A 13,452-nucleotide genomic window follows, 5' to 3' on the forward strand; every position below is an offset into this window, starting at 1 on the left:
GCATACCCAAGGTACAGTGCAGCCTACATTTCGAACAATAACGCAATTTTTGTTTCTACTAACAATTAGTTCGTCTAGAAAGACCCACTACCGTGCGTGTTAAACAATATTCGACTGTATACAACAGGATAAGAGCCACGTAAAGTGTCAAATTGAAGCTGCAAGGGTGAAAATCGGTAGCATTCGGATAATCGCGTCGATCGAAAGTGGACACGGTTTTCTGCGCGTCGGTTGGTCCACGTATCTCGAATCGGCGTGTCTTTCTTGCCAGCGCGGCGGTTCCACGATGACGACGATGATATCGCGGCCCGCCGATCCGCATGAATACCGAAGAATCAATCACCGTGGCAAGATCGGTGGCCCAGATACCAATGGCCGCTGCACGATCTAGATTCGCATCGGTGGGCCACGCCATTGAAATCATAATAATGCTTCGATCCATTATTATATAGCAGGCCCCTGCGAACGGAATACAGATGTCGTCCGCCGCCGCGCCGCGCGGCTTCCATGCGAATGCTTTCGCGGTAATTGATCCATCTCCTCTCCGCTGTCGGCCGATTTATCAGGGTCGATGGTCGCCTCGAGGATCATCGCGGACAATTAATAACCGAATTGCGTAACCCGGTGATCCTTTCGGATAAAGGCTTTCGAGCCGATCCGGTTGCTCTTTTTAAGCGTCCGAATTCCTCCGTTACGAGCTGACGGTCAAGATACCTTCGAATCTGTCGCGTTCAAACCCCTTCAAACGATTCAGTCGCATGCTTGTAACGTTCCTCGGCTGGAAGTCTACCCATTTTCTATTTTAGATATACACACTGCACACCAGGCATGTCAAACACGCGGCCCGACCAAAAACATCAATCTGTTGATGACAATTTATAGGTTTTACACTCATAATTCACCCTTCTGCAAGTCAATTTCACCTTTTTGCGAATCAATTTCATTAATTTATTTATTTTGATTAAATTATATAATATATTTATTTAGACAGACATGAACGCTGTAATTACTGCGAGGGAAGACTCGATACTCAATACGCTTCAATAAATATGTATTCTCATTTCTAAAATTTATTAATCAGAAAATGGATGGTGAAAGTGTTCGACATGCCCGCTGCACGCTGTTTTCAACTCGTTGAAAAGACAAAATCCATTTTTGTCTAATTTCCGTAATTTCTTATTTCCTAAAGATCCGCAGTCCGCAGTCTACTTGCAAGAAAAGGTGCTCTACCGATGATCCAGCAACGGAGAACCTGCTGGATCCGATCTCCCAGCGACGTTATCATTACCGCTACAATTTTATTAGTATTACAAGCCCAAAGACACTCGACTATCTCGTGCAAGCGGCGCAGAAGACGTGTTCCTTATCTAAGCGTTCACACCTCTCGTACCGTGTACCGTTCAACACGACTAGACAACCTGTCGAAGTCATCGGATCCTGTCGACGACCGTATCATCGGGATGGTACAGCGTCGACGGAAATTTATTCTGCTAATGAACCCAAGTAGAACACCCGGTACAGACTACGCGGATCGAAAAGGTGGCGCGTGGACCGGTTCGAAACCACATTCCCTCCCGTGACAGAAGTGCCGAATCATTTCGGCGCTGTTCCACTGTCAACGTTCGAGCACGGAATCCTTATCGACGGGGGACTCTCGAACGGCGAAACCGCACCTGAACGATACCTCGATATCTTACGCTCAATTAAGCGGTCATTGTAGCCGCTGAATGTCCCGATTCTTCGGCCTCCTAAGAGATCGTTAGGCTAACGCTGCGCGCCGTTCAGAGGGAGGATGATGAACTCGCGGTCGAGGGAATGTTATTTCAGATGGCCGAGTGTATCGGTGGACACGTGAGTACGCTATCACGATCGCAGTGGAACGTGCCAGTCGTGTTTTTTGCTGATGTGCATCGTAATGGCGCTTCCTGTATACTCGCGGATCTCTGTGATCGAGATTTATCGTTGACCTGCACTCGTCCGGGAATACACTACAAAAATCTTTATGGATCTTCTTCTTCAGTTTCTGTTTGTTCCTTTAGAAATCTTCTACTGATATTGGGTTTCATGTACATACCTAGTTTCATTCATGTTTGTAAACGAACTATTAGATGAAAGAAAATTACCAACTTCGAGGTGGGCTTCGTGAATGTGCTTAGAACGTGCTCCTTGGGAGTCACGCCGGAGACATTTTAGAGACTTTTTAAACTAATCAATGCTCATCTAAACGAGGTCTTCGTCGAAGCTCCAAAGCCAAGAATAATCTATATAAATAAAAATTAAATGCTGTTTGTTGGTAAGCGCATCACTTGAGAACGGCTGGACCGATTTGGCTAATTCTTGAAAAAAAATGTTCGCGATAATCCGAATAAGGTTTTAGGGAAAGAAAAATTGGGAAAGTTGCCCGGAAAAATGGAAAATTCGGGAGAGTATACAATAAAGTAGAAAAGTATGTATGTATGTATGTTCCGATCGATACAATTTGGTCTGACGATCGCGCGCCGATTGCTAGATGACGGTACGGACACAACGATTTGAATCACTAACAAAAATCACTAACATAGAGAAAATAACTTAGAAAATTGCGTGTAAGCGAGATTTTATGGCGAGGGCCTGGTTGCGAGGGTGTGCCATAGGCACGCTACGAGCAGCTAGTAAAGAATAATAAATCGGACGAGCGTGGCAGGATACAAAGAGATCAAGGTTGGTCCGAATAGCACGAAAACCGCGAATACCAAGGAGGAGATCGAACATCGGTCGAAACCGAAGTTACTAAAGTTGGAAAGTCGCGAGGGACTTCCAGGTGGGACCATGTACACGTTCCTTCCGCAATTAAGAGTGATTTACAGTGACCCTTTGAACCCGTAGCGAAGGCTTCCTGAAAACATGGAAAACACACAGTCGGCATAGGCTTCCGCTTGGGTTCGATTCAGGTCCATCTTGGAATTCATAGGCGCATTAGTTTCCTGTCTTACGAGAAGCGTCCGCTCCGTCCGTTCCGTTCGTTCCGTCCACCAGACATCGAGCATTTACTTTGATAGCTGGGTGGAGGTTCTTATTTCACGGTTATACGGTCGTCGCACGGTGCCGATCGTACGGGTCCACCGCGTGAATAACCGGCGTATGGTGCCGTATGGTAATCGCTACTCGGATTCCTCACCACGGGTCGCTGGATCATTGCGTTTCCTAGCAATAAATTGCCGGGCCGAAGCTCCGCGTGATACGTACAAGCTTCCACTCGACGGCGCGCTTTGTATCATCTAATCTATGGATACCCCGTTAAAAATCCGAATGGCTGGACTCTCGCGCGACGGACACCGCATTCCGACAGAATTTCCCATGAGTGCGTAACCAACCGCCTAATCGCTTCCGCCACGTTCCCGAATCTTGCTTTCGCGGAACCCGCTGTACTTCGCATCGTTGGGATTAAACGACGATCGCGAGATGCTATCAACAGGCACTCATTAAGTCGTTTTATATCTAGCAGGATCATACTCCATCCTCCTTTACCTACGAAATTTATTTTAGACGATGCCTAAGCATCGATTCTTCGTAGTTTTCACTACGAAGCCAAATTGGTTTGGCTACCTAGGCCCAGCAACTAGAAGTTCAGAGTGGACGCGAAGCTTAGGTGAATCAAACCAATGTAATTAGACGCGACTGTTCATAGTGAAGCGGTGACCAGAGAATAGCTGTGTTATTTTGAAGTAGCGAGGGACATTTTCTGGAACCTCCGATGAAAATGCAGGTTGTTCCGCGTTCTGGACTCCGCTGGCGCGGTTCGGTTCGAATTCAAGGAGAACGAAATGGCCGCGGAATGGCGCGTTTAGCGGGCGCGTAAATGCAAGCTTTAGCACTCGCACCCTGCAATCTCAGATTTCCTCCTTGGCTCAACCGGATGATACGGCTCGACTGGCAATCAGCCACCGACCTTACGCGGCCGTCCGGTTCGTTTCGGTCCTTCGGGAACGTCCGCGTCTCGTCGACGTGTTCTCTCGTCATAGCGGGTCCCGATTCATAAGGTATAATCACGGGAGGGGTCGCCGGGCGTTACAAACAGCGGAGCGTCACGCGAACCGGCTGAGTTAGCGCCGCTCACGAATCGCGGGACACGTAACGTTCACCCCGAGCAGGAGACGAAGATGGGATCGGTGAAAGCTGGGATGAAAAATGCGAACGGTTCTGGACGTTGAAAGCCTGGTTTAGCATTAATGCTGTCCGGAAGAATACGATTCGAAGATGGAACTTGACGATGGAAATATTATTTTACGAGCCTAGAAAATATCTTTCTTGTGGGAAGCTACGGAACAGATCAAGTTCCAGCTGAATCAAGAGGAAGCCTTTGTCTCTTCTGTGATCGGTACCGCTAAAAATCTGAAAGCAAGGGACAAATCGATGGATGTGCGAGAGCCAAGCGAACAGCGGGAACCGGGATGATTAAAGACAGCGGATGTCGAGGAGAGGGGCCATAGCGTTCCGAAGTGGACTGTGACGAGAGAAACCGCAGGTTTCGGGTCTCCAGGCTTTGGATGGACCTTGTACGTATAATATCCTGGCAGAAACGAGGGGTAAGGAGGGCGTCAGAAGCAGAGGGAGAAAGAAACTCGGAGGAAGGGAAGCGGAGGATCTCTTTCCCGTGGTTGGGTGGAGTGGGTGGGGGCAAGGTGGATCGCGGATTGAGTCATTATGCCTGCTCGGAGGAGACCACAGGCTTTGATGCGGGAACGGCTGCCATCGGCTCGTGAAAGGAAACCGACCGGATGATTCAACGTATATACAGACGGACAAAGTAGTCGCGGAGCTTACTATACGCTGCACTCATCCTTTCCTCGCTCCTATTCTTCTTCGTCCGCTTCGTCGTCAGCTTCTTCCTATTTCGCTCGGCGACGACCCCCTTCCACCTTTTCCTTCGATCGTTTTCTAGTCGTTCGGACATGTGCCTTGCACATTTCAACCATGCGACGCGAATGGAAACGAACTTCGATCGCAGCGCATGCATCGGTTAATTCTGCATCCAGATATTAATTGCAAGGGCTCTCTCGAACCTCATAAAAATTATTAATGATTCCCAGAGTCTCTCGTTCTTACATTTTCATGATGCATGCGGCTGCTGCAAGGATATTACAGCATATTACGAGCATAAATTCTGATACATTAATTTTAGCTACAGAATTAAAATTCGTTCTTCTTGTTCGCATTAAGTATAACAGCATAGTTGATTTACGATGCGGTGGAACCGAGTAATTCTCCCGGAAAAAAGTCTATGATACATAATTTTTATTCCTCGCCGAGCGCACACAGGGATTCTAATTACGCGTGAAATTTTTTATTTCCTTTTTAAGATGAAGTTTCGACGACAGTGTAACGGTGGCGTCCCTCGTTCTCATATTTGCATATTAATTACACTATGCGCGCTTGTATCTTCGCATGATTTACTATAACTGGTCGTCTATGACTCTAATACAACGCAACTTATCCGCCATTGTGCGATTCTGGTCGCGACGACGATGCTCTGCCCTTCGTGGATCGCATCGACAAATTCCGAGGCTACCGGTGATTCCACGAAATTGATCATTTCCTGCTTTTTTTCGAGGACGTTGATAAAGCGGTCGAACTCGTTACGGGGAAATTTATTAACGCGTTTGGTGAGGTCTCGGCGACGCGACGTGCGCCGACCGGTAGGAAAGAGGCCGGCTCGTTGGTTTTTCGACGCGTAGGGAATCCGTATTTTTTTCTTCAAAGCAATTAACGTTCTTTCGCGAAACACGCCGGTGTGTTTGTTAATGAAGAATCGCCGCGCGCCCGCTATAAAAATCGATCGATCGTCGCCTCTTTCCCAGGATCCCGATAGCATCTTTTCCTCCTCGCTTGTCCCCCCGTGAAACAATAAAAACGAGCCGACTCATTACGCGATTGTTAATTAACAGCCTCTCGGCGTAATCGTGTGGTGAAATGTAGTGAAGTGTAGTAACTTATTTCCTTTCTCAATAGAAATTCTTTCACTTTTACAGTTTCAAAAATTACACGTATTCATTTCTGACATTATCTGTTGCTTTATAAAGATGTGTATGATAATTTCTAGTGAAAGGATAATTATAATTTAGAAAGCAGAAACCGGTCATTTGACCGGCGGTGGTAGCTTCAGCGTTAAATTTCTATTCGAGATATTTTTTGGGGTTCCGGCACGCATCGATCTTGGTTTCCGCGACGCTGAGTCGAAATGGACCCCGGGAGCTTGCACAATGCTGCTAATAGCGGAGTCGAGGAAAGGGGTTGGTCATTTTAAGACGGATCGCGGACAATGCGCACAATATTATGACATCGTGGCGGACCATCGACAAGTTCCGCGGCGGTGCCATTATGGGGCTAAGCCGCCACTGGATTTTATCTGTGGCCCCCAAGCCGGTGTAAGCCAAACGAGCTGACAAGTCGACTCCGAGTCGCTAGAGAAAGGAAGATTGAGCGTGCAGGCGACAAATACAAACGGACGGAAAAAGGCGCAGGTATATTATGTACACCGGAGGGCCCGAAAAATCCTTGCCCGGAGCCACGCGATCGATTACCTGGGCCTCCTCCGGGGACCGTCTCCGAGATCTTTTGACAAGTCACTTCGCTCGACTCCGGGCAACCTTCTTTCGCGGAATCGGCTCTCCATCGCTCCCGGCTGATACCAATCTTGCTAACATATTGTCGAGAGCCCACGGACTCGCCGCGGTGAAATGCATATTTTTGTTGGATCGCGTGTCGCCTCGTTCACGCTCGTTTATTTTCCTCTCTCGTTTTTTCTTCTTTGTTTTCGAGCGGCCACGCCGTGCGCTAGGACAAGTGGAAATGTCCTGCGGCGTCTCGGAATTTATTTACCGTTCATCTTTCCCCGTGAGAGTCCACGCTGGCCTGCTCTTATGCAACCGTGTCGCCTCCTTGATCGCTTTCCACCTTTCTTTCCAGAAAATCCTTCGGTGAGTTATGTCCATCTGTGTCTCTCGCGCAGTCGAGTGGACGCCACTTTCTGTATTTCCTTTAACGGCTCTTTATCGCCTGGTCGGAACTTCCCCTTTAGGCACCCATCTTCTAAACTCTGTTTTCGAAAGTGGCGTTAAGTCAAAATTCCAAACAAATTGATCCTTTTCCTTGTTTATGTATTATGTCATACAAACGGTTAAAAATTCTAGCGAATTGCCAGGCCACTATCGAGACATCGTAAAACTCGTAGTCGAAAAATGGAGAAGTGCAGCAGGTGTCGCGAGCCAGCGGATTAATCAACAGCTCCTGCGCGGCGATGCGCAACGGGACCTGAATATCGCAAAATGAAAAAGCGAACTATGAAACGGCGGAGACGTGTTCCATGTAAGAAACTCGCACGACATAAATAACCAGCGTACAGTTAGAGGAATCGCGGGTAGAGCGGCCGGGAGATGCCCGTGAAAGTACCAAGTTCTCTCTTCAAATTACGTTGCAAATTACGAACCCCCGCTGCTCGCGATGGCGAGACCCCACGCGTGTGCCTTGATGCATGTAGCGCCGCGCGACTCCCTCGCATTAAGGAGGAGAGCTGATGAAGTCTTTCGTACGGAGTCTCTCTCTCTCGAACGGGTCGTTTTTTTCCAGCCCCTCGTCGCGTTTCTCACCGAGTTGCCGAGCGCGCAGGCAATCCTCGCCGCGGAGAAATTCTTTCTCGGCTCGTTCCTGACGTGTTCGACCGTGAAGCTGCTTAATCGAAAACAAATGTACGGCTGATTCCCTGCGACTTTGATCGCGGCTTACCTAAGGCACGCTCCTTAACCCTTCACGAATCAATTTATCTTGGGAACGCTCGTTCTCCGAGTCTTCCGTCAACATTCATGCGGGACCGACTGTGTACTCTGTCGGCTGCAATCTTGGAACCGAGAGGCGCCTTAACTGGCTCCTCCGGATCGTAATTAACGCTAAACCTACCGAGCGCTAAAAGCGATTAAAATACTTTAGCTTAGAAAAATGACAAGGCTTTATTTATGTGCTTGAAATGAAATTATGTGAAATGAAAATATTTAGTGGCAGTAGGTTTAGTGTTAACGCTCTTCAAAGTTACCGCATGGTTTTTAACGATCCGACTACTGACATTTACTGGAAATTATCGTCTAACAGTTAATTCTGGGATTGCTGTTCATATGAGGCTTCTCAATAATCTCTTTATAGCTAAATGGGCTCGAAAAACATGATGGATTAAGCTAGCTGGCGCTGGCCATGAACGATAGAGGAACGGAAGGCTTACGCCAAAAGTGAAGCGAAAGTATGAGCAGCGCGGCAGCGGCCGGGGACATCGATGCCCGCACAAGACGGGCAGCCGCGCCGGTTCCAGGTCCGTTTTTCCAGCGGCCGGCAATTAAGCCGAATCGGTGCTCGCGGCCTTGCTGTACGTGGAGGAAGGGTGGAGGCAGTGCAACGGGCATGTCAGCGTCGCGTTCATGCCTTTCCGAGCATCGGAATTGAAGAATTTACGAGGCCAGTCCGTCGAGCATTTGCCTTTTCACCGCGCCTCCCTTAACCGTTCCCGAGCTTCCTCGTATCTCCTTTAGCTGGTCTGTGGGCCTCTCCCTTGCGTTCCCGCCGAATTTCGTTTGGCCGACGTCGAACGAGCATATCTCTCTTTCTCTCTCTCTCTCTTTTTGTCTCTTTCTCTCGTTCGCATCTCGTCCATCCATCCATCCGTCCATCGGTTCGTCCCGCAGCCGCGCGGATTCAATGTCCATGCAAAGTAAACGGCGGCCTCGAAACGGCTGTCAATTATCCGTTATATACGGCCCTGGCCCCCGAACCCATTCTTAACGACCCCTTAAACCTGGCCACTGGCCAGCCCCCTCCCCCTTGGGTCCGGATCGCGTCGAAAACTCTCTCGACGGGCCCACGGGAGGACCTACATCGATCCGACGAACAGGCCCGCAAGGAGGAGGGCCAGGACGACGAAGACGACGACGAAGACGACGACGAAAACGAGCGACGGGGACACGAACGACGTAGAAAGACGAAATTGAGGAGAAGGAAGACCGGCTGCGAACCGGGCCAGGGTGGCGAGAGCGGTTTCCGGGAATCGTTTGGTATTCCAACGCTACCGCCACTCGCGGCACCTTCCTCCTTCAAACCGTGGACAGATTCCTTCACGGTCGCCGCAGAGAGGCCACCGATATACACAGGGACCGGAGGACCGCCTCTATAGACGCGCCGCGAACTGTGTCAGAATTGCAAATGGACAGCAAGCCCGGCACCCGACGGAACGACACAGCCAGAGAGGAACACCGCTCTCGCTCGTCCCAAGGAAACGGGGCGCGAATTCCTGCCTGTAATCCTCCAAGATGGATTCGAGCCGGCGCGGCAGCCAGGAATTCGAGTCGGGAACTGTTTCGGGAAAGAATCGGTGGGAAAAGAGCCACCGATTCTGCCAACGGAGACGCGGCCCTTTGTCCTAGAAAACCAGACCACTTCCTGTCCTCCGAGCGTTATTTTATGTGGGCGAGAGGATACAGCCGCGTCCCTCCCCGCCTCAGAGCCAGTCGGAATGTAGATCGAAACACTTTGATCAAAGTGTTAGCCTGCTTGAAGAAATGTCTTTGTCGTGAATTCCCCGGCTACCGTCCGGCTTCGTCCTGCTGGGGAATGCGTGGTTCTCTCTTCGCGTTCTACTTGTTCGTAAATATTAGGTGTGCAAATGAGTTCGTGACCCTATTTTTCCAAATTTAAGATTGTATTACATAAATCAGGCACAAGATTACGTCTCTAAGTAATCACCCTGATTCTCTATGACGTTTTCCCACCTGCTTGCTGGTTTTGAAATCATCAATACATTTTCGGATATCTTCTTCTGAGCTGAAGTGCTCCCCCAACAAGTGGCGTTGCAGACTCCGAAAAAGATGATAGTCTGACGGGGCCAGGTCGTGAGAGTATGCCGCATGTGGCAGGACTTCGCGTGCTGCAAAGCACAAGCTCAAGCGGCTCGGAATATCAACGAACTATGAGAAAATAATGCGAAAATCGCGTTTTGACATCGTGAAATATAAGCCAAATAATTTAATAAAAATTTGAATAAAATTAAATATCAAAAGCATAATTAAATAGTGCGTAAAACAAGCTTTAAAATGACACACATATAACTCATTAAATTAAGGTAAATATTTCTTAGTATAAAATTGCAATTATAACAAAGGAACAAAAATCCTGCATGTCTTTCTTTACAACCTAATATGTAATTTGAATTCAGTCAGAAGTTATGATCGTAGAAAAAAAAGGTGAAGGAACTTTTTTATTTGCACATTTTTTATTTACTTAATTTAAAAGACTTCATTTCCTTTGAATTATGTTGAAATTCCTGAATGAGTTCTACTAATGCATTTTTTGTCGTTACGTCTTGATTACGATATCGCATCGTACGTCTTGATTAGCGGGACAAGAAGGTTCAATATATTATCGTTAGTTGCCACACGATCGCGGCGAGATCGCCAGGATTAAGAAGTGTAACTCGGAACTAAGAAGAATAATTTCCAGGCGATCGTACCGCGAACCTAACGAATCTGTTAACAACTCCGACCGTTCGAGCTAACGTGGAACGACTAAGCCGCCGAAGAGAATGTTGGGAGTTAACTGGTACGAGGCATCATCCCCTCGCTCGTAAACGCCAACGCCTCGTAATTATAACGATACGTTCCGTTCGAACGTAACGAGCCGACCGGGACGAGATTGGCGAGTCGTGGCTCGCTGGTTTACCACTTTCGAACGGCTCGTTACGATGATCGCGTAGAATCGCAAATCAATCAACCTCGCCCGGTCTTTCCAACGTGTTTGACGCGCGACCTGCGATACTAGCCTAGTCATTTTCGAATTATCCGCGTGCTTTCGAATTGTCGTCACTTACCGAATGGGACTCGTACACTTCGAACCGCTCGGAGGAACTGGTCTGACGTCCGTTGACGTGAGATTGAGGTTAGGCGTCTGGGTGGTATCGATTCTCTTTGTTCGTCAGGCACAGATCAGTCCACGATCGATCCCGACGCGCGATATGTATCACTAGGATATTCGAATTTGCTGGGAAAACTGCACCGATCGTTGCTAACTGAAAATTTTCAAACGGACGGAACGCGAACGAGACTCGCGTGAAAATGACCGACGATGCGCGACTGTCCTGTCTTTGCGATTACAGAACTGTACATACATGGCGTGAAAAATGAAACAATCTCGTGGCCCCTACATGAACAATAATATTGTCAATATTTATGCTCTACAGGGTGTTCCAAAATTCCTTCAAAAGCCGCAAATGGGATGGTCCTGAGATCATTTCAATCAATATTTTCCTTACCAAAAAACTATCCGCGTTTAGGAGTTATTAGGTGAAGTAAAAACGCTCAGAACTTTTTACTTCACGCGCCAACTGTCTATTGGCCGACTGTGCCAACTCGCGTCTAAGTCGCGCTAATCTAATTGGTCCGTGTTTTTCGTTAATAACTCCTAAACAAAGCCGCGGATACATAATGATCACACTGCTTAACACTAGAACTACCGGACGTGTCGAAATTACTTGCTCCTGATTTGTTCTTTCAGAAATACTAAAATTCTACTATAAATATGTTTTCTAAAAAATTTCTTCAGCGAACTTTTCTCTATTGAAGTACATAGTCAAACAAAACTGGCACGAAACCTGAATAAATTGCGTTAGTGCTTTCAGTGTTGAAATATTCCGCGAGTGTGTCGTGCGACGGGTCAGAAAAAGATTCGTGATACCCGTTCAAGGATTAAGAGGGTCTTCGGCTAAAAATTGGAAGGATGACTGGAGGGTTTCCGCGTAATATCTCGGGGATTTTTCCGTCGACCCAGGTGGCTGGTCCGCTTTTTCATCTGGTCGCGATTGAAAGGGGCCGAAGCGTGTAAGGCCCGGGTGATTCGTCGAAGGCGCGTCGTCGCGCGGATAATGGCTTATTAACAAAGCGTTGGCGAGCCGCGCGAGGAAGTGACAGAGACCGGTGAGAGACCGTGGGGATTGAAAAAAGAAGAGTGAAGAGACGAGGACGGTGTTGGTCAGCGAGCTGGAAAGTAAGAAGGAAGGAGATCGAGTCCTGACGCCAGGAGTCCAGTCACGGGTTTCATCGACGCCTTCGAGAGAGGGTTAGGGAGAAAGAGAGAGTAAGAGTAGGGTCCTGGCGCACAACGGAGCTTTAATTACGCCGATATCACGGTAATTAAGCCGATCAATGCGTGCCATTGTGCTGCGACCGCGGGGCCCCATCGGCTCTTAAGGCCCATCCATAATCACGGTCGAGGACCCCCTTCGTTCGACACAAAAGCACCCCGTCTCGCGGGACACCAGGATATGCGGTGCCTGCGCCCGGGGATCTTTACGAGTGACTTCTTTTTTGCGGGGAAACCATGACAATGGAGAGGCAAAAATTGACGCGTTCCGGTGCGCGCGATTCGATTCGTTTAATTGAGACACCGGCCGTGGTGTTATTTTTGCGCGCGGCTCCGTCGGAATGTCTGCAAGGGTGAGAATCAGGAAGTCATCAAAGTTACATTCATGCTCGGATTGCGCCCGAGAGTCCCATCCAATTCACCATTGTCCACGCTGATGCTCGCATAAAACTCGTCTCGACAGTCTATAGGCGATTCAACGTTTAATGCACATTTAAATGTACGCTTTTGACGCACCGAGTCATTTTTTATCCGTACCGAGACGCCGCGCGTTCCCTTCGCAGATTGTTTTCGCCGTTGCTGAAGATATTCTCGAAAAAAAGGAAACAAGTTGCTTAACTACGACAATCGAAGCTCTCTTTTTAGAGTGTTTTCGCCGTTGCTGAGGATATTGCGTAACTTCGACAGTCGAAGCGTCCGGTGCAGAAGTTCAGAATGTTCCCACATGGGTCACTTTCTTATTGCCAGGATGCAGAATCGATTACCCGGCGCGGCTTTCGCGAAGGACAAATTGTAATCGCGAACGGGTGCAATCATCGAACATTTCTCCAATTTGGGGGACATCGAGTGTGAAATTCGTAGCTCAAGGCGCGGCTGATCTCGTGTCCGATCGTCGTTCCCCGGGGTAATTGCAGCCCGATCGGTACGCAATACCAAAAATTCACCGAAAATCGCTACCCCGAAGCGCGCCCGCTTCAGGGAGGTTTGCGAACGCGTACACACGACAATGCTGCGCTAATCGAACGGTAGAACTTTGTAATTTTCCGCACGATATCTTCTCATAATATGGCTCGGTTATCAATTACCTTATTAAATCCTCGAGGCTGTGGCCCTTCCTCGTAGTCCAGATTCAAGTTCCTCGAGCCCCCGGGAAAATATCATTCCTGCGCTTTCATATTTGCGTAATTAACTTCGTACGAAATACTGTGCAACTCGTGAACTGTTGTATCGACTTATTTAAGATCTCCATTGTACCAAATGGACGAGCATTGTAGCAAAAATGATACCAGCGTTTGTTTTGTTGGA

The 13,452-nt window shown here is 48.2% G+C and overlaps 2 protein-coding genes across 3 annotated transcripts in view; one reads left to right on the forward strand and one right to left on the reverse strand.

Moving 5' to 3' along the window:
* Window positions 1–11,131, reverse strand: part of LOC143212425 (L-lactate dehydrogenase A-like 6A) — a 219,007-nt gene extending 207,876 nt beyond the window's left edge. Inside the window, exon 1 of the mRNA XM_076431256.1 lies at window positions 10,880–11,131. The gene's annotated coding sequence lies outside the window, so the exon portion shown is untranslated. The remainder of the gene's footprint in view (window positions 1–10,879) is intronic.
* Window positions 1–13,452, forward strand: part of LOC143212423 (uncharacterized) — a 124,651-nt gene that overhangs the window by 55,946 nt on the left and 55,253 nt on the right. The window lies entirely within an intron of this gene.

Source organism: Lasioglossum baleicum, chromosome 9 (assembly GCF_051020765.1).
Source record: "Lasioglossum baleicum chromosome 9, iyLasBale1, whole genome shotgun sequence".
NCBI classification, from domain to species: domain Eukaryota; kingdom Metazoa; phylum Arthropoda; class Insecta; order Hymenoptera; family Halictidae; genus Lasioglossum; species Lasioglossum baleicum.